Here is a 7155-nt window from a genome sequence, read left to right on the forward strand (position 1 = left end):
ACCCTTAATCTATGGTGTGCAGAAACTCTACTGTTGAAAATACATAAGTGAAAGGTTCAGGCATGGCCGAATGGCCAGCCCCCCTAACGTGATCAATGATCTCCTCAGATGAAGAATAAAACAAAACTGAGACCAAAGATGAAACGTGGTCAAAAGACATCTAATACAATAGTTAAATGTTCTATTTATAATGAACTAGCTCCTAGGGTTTACATGAGTAAGTAATTGATGCATAAATCCACTTCCGGGGCCCACTTGGTGTATGCTTGGGCTGAGCTTGATCTATCCACGAGCTGAGGCTTTTCTTGGAGTTGAACTCCAAGTTATGACGTGTTTTGGGCGTTCAACTCCGGATCATGACGTTTTTCTGGCGTTTAACTCCAGACAGCAGCATGTACTTGGCGTTCAATGCCAAGTTACGTCGTCAATCTCCGAATAAAGTATGGACTATTATATATTTCTAGAAAGCCCTGGATGTCTACTTTCCAACGTCGTTGAGATCGTGCCAATTGGAGTTCTGTAGCTCCAGAAAATCTACTTCGAGTGCAGGGAGGTTAGATTCCAACAGCATCAGCAGTCCTTTTTGTCAGCCTTCTTCAGAGTTTTGCTCAAGTCCCTCAATTTCAGCCAGAATTTACCTGAAATCACAGAAAAACACACAAACTCATAGTAAAGTCTAGAAATGTGAATTTAACATAAAAACTAATGAAAACATCCCTAAAAGTAGCTCAAACTTACTAAAAACTATATAAAAACAATGCCGAAAAGCGTATAAATTATCCGCTCATCAACTTGTAGGCTTGCTTTCTTGAGGTTGGGTGGTCCTTGAAAGAGAAGTGAATCAAATTGAGGTCTAGGGTGACTTGGCTTTATTGCTTCCGTTAGCCACACTAACGCTACAAGTGTGGCATTAGTGCTGAAGTTAGTGTGGCTAACGTCACACTTGCTACCCAGTTGGTGTTTTTGGGCTTAAAAGATGCCTCTTGTTTGTGCTTCAATTTCATGTCCACTATAGACTATTATATATCTTTGGAAAGATCTGAATGTCAGCTTTCTAACGCAACTAGAATCACTTCAATTGGACCTCTGTAACTCAAGTTATGCTCCTTTGAAGTAGACAAGGTCGCTGACACAGTCCCTAGCGTTACCGGAAAACGTGAGTCACGATAACACTAGCGATCAGGGGCTTAATGTTGTCAGGTTCTGGAGCTCAAACTTAATGTCCACCCCATACTATTATATATTGTTGAAAAGCTCTAGATGTCTACTTTCCAACTCCTTTTGAAGCTCATCATTTGGAGCTCTATAGCTCGACTTACACTTCTTGGAAGGTGAAGAGGTCAGTTGGCCTTACTACAGATTGATACCATGTTCATCTTTGCATTTTCAGGGTATGTTTTCTCACTCAAATTTAGTGTCCACCATGTAGTGCCATATATTCTTGGAAAGCTCTGGAATCCTACTTTCCAATGTCTTTGGAATCACCTCATTTGGAGTTTTGTGGCTCAAGTTATTCTTGTTTGAAGAAGGCATGGTCAGACTGCCAGGTGAGACTTTTGCCCACGTTAGTGTAACTAACGTGGCCATTAATGTGGGTCTTCCTTTGCTTCACAAACGTTAGTGTGGATCACCTTTTCCACTAATGTTGGCATCTCCCCTTCCTTCCACATTAGTTCCCACGTTAATGTAACTAAAGTGGAAGCTAACGTGGGTCTTCTTGCTTCACAAACGTTAGTGGCACTCACTTTTTCCACTAATGTTGGCATTTTTCTTTCCTTCCACGTTAGTTCCCACGTTAATGTAACTAACGTGGAAGCTAACGTGGGTCTTCTTGTCCCTTGCTAACGTTAGTGGTGCTTACTTTTACCACTAACGTTCCATGCTCTCCTTCTTCAAAGTTAATGCTATTAACATTCTCACTAACGTTGGGGCTTCTCTTTTCCTCCACGTTAATGGCTACATTAGTGGCACTAACGTAGACACTAACGTGGCTCTTCTTTGCTTCTTGTTACCTGAAATCAATCAAACAAAGTGCATCAAAGTCTTGCTCTTAATCATGGGATCATGCATAATCCAATTTATCATTCAATTCATGCATAATTCTCATGAAATCATTCAAAATTCACAATGTTTGCTTGAATCATGATGTGAATGCATTTTCAACCAAATACTTGCTTATTTCCTAAGAAAATGTATGAAACCAACCTAAAGCATACAAAAAAATGGCTAGTAAAACTAGCTAAGATGCCTTGGCATCAACTCTAAAAACACTACTGCCATTGTCTCTTGCAGAGAACAGTTGAAGAAAAGGGATGAGAATCTATGGTTTCCAATAGGGTACTAACAGGAGGGGTAATAAGGCAACTCATGTGCTAGGGTTTATCAGGACAATCTTGTCTATTGTAGGCTATCTTTAGGTCTACAGTCTTTGTCCTTTTATATTATTCGCCTTATAAAATCAAATAGTGGTAACAATCAAACACAAACAAGCTATAGAATAGCATCATGGAGAGTAATCACAGAAAATATGCTGCAAATAATATGATGCATGTCTATTATAGGCAGACCATGAGCTCAGGTGTTGGTTAACTACCTGCAAACCGACATTATATGGGAACAAGGCCTAGTATAACTTTTCAATTGTGTACGTTTTGCATATGTGTCTAATGGATAAAGCCATGTATATTTTGACAATCAGCAATCATCGCAGAACTTGATACTATAATATGCTAACAATTGAAAAATATTGTTCAAACAATCAATGGGTGTTCCCACATTCAATCAAGAACTAAGCAAGTGGGATAAACCACTATTCTTGCCAGACATATGATCAGAAAGAATGCTCATTCTAAAATCTTAATTTTTAACTCTCTTTTTTAATAATAAAGATTTTAGGTTCATTTATTTGTAATGAATTCTTTCACTTTCTTCAAAGAATCCTTTTGTCTTTAATCTTTTAGAATTATACCAATTCAATCATTTCTTATTTTTAATTATCATTCTGTCTTCAGTCTTTTATAAAAATAATGTTTATATCCTTTAAATTTTAAAATTATCATCTTACCGCCCAATCTTTTATAAAATAATTTTTATATCATTTAAGCTTCAAAGTTATTGATTTGCCCTCAATCATTTATGTCATGATTTATGTTCTCAACGTTTCAAAAATTATTTTTTTGTCTTTGATCTTTCTTTTTTTAATTATTGTTTTACCCTTATATATCATAGTTACTTTCTTATTCTAATCTTTTATCCTAATAACCATTTCATCCTAAATTTCACAATTACATTTTTATTCTTGAATTTTATCTTAACCACTATCTTGTGCCTATATTTTATCATAGTATCAATTTTTCTCCTAAACTTTATCATAATTATAGTTTTGTCTTCAAACTTTCTATATTTATATTTTTATCCCAGAACTATTTTTAATTATATTTTTGTACCTTTTTTTCTCTATGCATCACTTTTTATTCCTAAATTTTCTTATTTTAACCCCTAAGTTATATTCTTAAGGATTTTAAGCATTTTTCTTAGTAACTATCAATCTTGCTCTCACTTTTTATTTTAGGACATATTCATAAAAGTTTCTCTCTTAATATTTGGAATTTACCTATCTTGATTTAATTTTTCTTTATTTACAAGTTAGCCCAAAATGTCTTAAACAGATTCATAAAACTTTCATATTCATCTTAACAAACCAAACTATTCATTTAGACTGACTTTTCAAATTCTTTGCTTGTTATATGGCCATTACCATGGGCAGTCATTTCTTGGATAAGTTTATGTGAATCTTCTGAACTAACTTAGCATTACTAATAGTGTAACTTAGATTTCTTTTAGTTAACAATACTCATAAATCTAGTGAACATCTCATCAATGTTTACACCTTTCTTCATCTTGCAATCTTCACATTCTCTAAACAAGATGTTGATAGTGGTTTTCTTGACTTGTGTTCTTTTATGTTGCATCTTTATTCTATCCAAAATCTCTTTGGTAATATCAGTACTCAGACTTGGGCAAGAGCTAGATGAGGAGATATTTTGACCTAGAATTAAGTTAGACCTTTGTTTTATGTCAGACCAGCTATCCTTAGAAATTACTATTCTGATAGATTTTCATGCTCACCCATAGTTGAGTTGGAACATTGTTCCATTCTCAACTATGTTTCACATGTCAAGATTAGTGAACTCAATAAAGAGTTTCATTTTGTCTCTTTAATATAGATAGTTGCCATCATCAAATAACGGTGACATGTTGAGAGATTATCCTTCAGTAAGGTGATTAGAGGTTTTCTTCATCATGGATTTTTGTCGCTAAAACTAAAAATGTGGATTGAATTGGGCTTTGAACACCTTTTATAAAAAGGTTTACTATATTAGAGGATAAAAAGGTTTACTATATTAGAGGAGTTTTAAAAGAATTATATGTTTTAGAAAATTCTTAATATTATTTTAATTTACAAAATTATATACTAGATCATAAGTATATATTTTATCCTTAACCCTAATATTTGGTTTTAATTTTATATTTAAATTTCATCATATGTTAATTATATCTCTAGATATTGACGTGTGACATTGCAATCGTACGCTAATGTATGCGTAGAATTTCTAACACACTCACTACTAGACCGGATGCGCTACTCTGATAGCAAGAAGTATTACGACTATTTTATATACTTAAAATTAAAATAGGAGCCTATGACTCGACACCGTATTGCTTATTTTTTTGAAAATCGGAAATAAATACTTTACCTTAAAAAAAAACAGACATAGATCATATACCAAACTTCTTACATAATAGCTTATAATATAATATATATATAAAACATACAACTCCTATCCCTCTTATAAAATTGCAATAACAAAGATGAGGGAAGAAAAATTATCTAATTAATACAATATCATATAAACCAAAACGCAGTATAACTCTTCATAATGCTCCTTCATCCGATTCCTGAAAAGGTAATGCTGTAAGGGGGGTGAGAACCTAACCACACGGTCTCACCACGGAGTTCTATAATTGTCATAAGAAGATATTTAATAAGAAAACTATTTTCAAGCTTAGTGATTATCATTGCCTTATGAATCTTTTAAAAACCAATAGCTAATCATTCAAAACCTTTTCAAAGAAACAATATTTAATCTTTTAGAAATCCAAAACCTTTCTTTTCTTTTCTTGTAAGAAGATCTCAATCAAAAACCAACCACGCAATCAATCAACACAATCATCCATTCAACACCAAAGTTCATTCTCAAAAGTAGCACACCAGAACAAACACAGGCAAAACAGACAAGGAAAACACAAGTTTAGATAACAGTTACAGCAAATAGTTCAGGTAGCAGTTAAGAACAGTTTAACAATTAGACAAACCAAAACAAAATTCAAACCCAAGCAAAGCATACAAATGCTTATGATGCATGCCTATCCGATTGCTAATGAGCTCATCTATCGGTTATACAGCCAATCCGACAATTCCTGTTTGCTAAACCATTGGACTGTCCCCCGACGCGCATCCCCATGAGTCTATGCATAGTTTTTTCTCATATATATATCAAATCGCTCAATGGGGGTACCATTCCCGGGAATTTATAAGTGTCCGGTCACCCTTATGTCGTAGGGTCAACAGAGTATCGAGTCTTAACTTGGAGCAAGTGGTGGCAAGCCACTACGTCTACCCAGAAAAACTCGTGTCTCAGATAATTCAAATTCATAAACTATATGAATAATTCATTGAACATTCATCAATATCTAAGTCATTCTCAATATCATCATCATTCGTCAATCCATATCTCATTTCCAAAGTCATTCAAAAATCATATTTCAAAGTCAATCCTCATCATCCTTCCTTCCATTCCGTTTATCAACAATCCCAATTCAAAACATAATTCTTCCTTTGCTAAATAAATCAAACTTAAAACATATAGTATTTAAAACCAAATATTTTTAAATAATTACTTCAAATGAAACTTCCAATTTTATAAAATTTCGACAACATCTCTAAAACTCTAAAACTCAGATTCTGCCGCCCTTTTCAGATCCCAACCAGCAACCAAACCAAACGCCTGTTGATCATTCAAATCACTTCCAATTATCATTATCACAACAACAACACTCAACCCAAGGAAATTACAAAATCCAGAATTCAATCAACCAATCCTATAAATCGCAATTTAAACCAACTTCAATCAACAACATCAATCAATAATTAAGAATTCTCGGTCTTCTCAAACAGTTTCAGACCAAACCATTCCTCAAACCCTTTTCGAATCATTTCCAAAATAGCAAATCATTCTCAATAAACAAACCGTTTTCAAATATAAAGTCCTTTCCAAATTTATTTTAAAATCAAATTCCAATATCAAATCGGGTTTAATATCAAATCAAATTTCAATATTAAATCTTTTTTAAAATCAAATCGTTTCCAAAATTAAACTAAATGCCAATATTAAATATCTCCCAATAATTCAAGAAAAAACACTTTAACAACATCAGTCAACTAATCAGAATATTCAACTTTCTCAATCGATCAATCAATCAATCGAACTAATAATCTCATTCATCCAAAGCAACTCAATTCAATTCATAAGACTTACGAAATCACAAAAATGTATTTTACGCATTAATATCGATTTATAACAACTCTGGAAAGAAAAACAAGTTTAAGAAAAGCGCCCCTACCTCAAAGTCGAAACTCGCAAAACCAAAACACGTCAAAAACCCCTTTTCCTCGGCCAGCGACAGCTGTAGCTGGAACCTCAGCTTTATCCACTATCCGTAGCAGCAACCGCAACTCTAAGCGCGACAAGCAACAACCAGAACTCGATCCTACGTTACCATCATCTCAGAATCTTTATCAAATTCATAACAGAGCAGACATACACTAGCGGTGAGGTTTTGAAAAAGATATACTTACTTAACAAAGGAGAAACATGGAGACGAAGCAATGGCAGCAGCTCCGAACTATCCCCACAGCAGCTCCGGTGATGGCGGAAAAACTCACCGGCAGCTGCAATAACATCGCAGTGATAACAATACCCCGAGATATTGAAAGGATGGGAACCAAAAGCAAGAAAACTCTTTACCAACGGTAGTGGCGGCAACTAGGAACTTTGACAATGGCTGCGGCAGCTCAGGAGTGGCTCTGTCGGT

Source organism: Arachis duranensis, chromosome 5 (assembly GCF_000817695.3).
Source record: "Arachis duranensis cultivar V14167 chromosome 5, aradu.V14167.gnm2.J7QH, whole genome shotgun sequence".
Classification (NCBI taxonomy): domain Eukaryota; kingdom Viridiplantae; phylum Streptophyta; class Magnoliopsida; order Fabales; family Fabaceae; genus Arachis; species Arachis duranensis.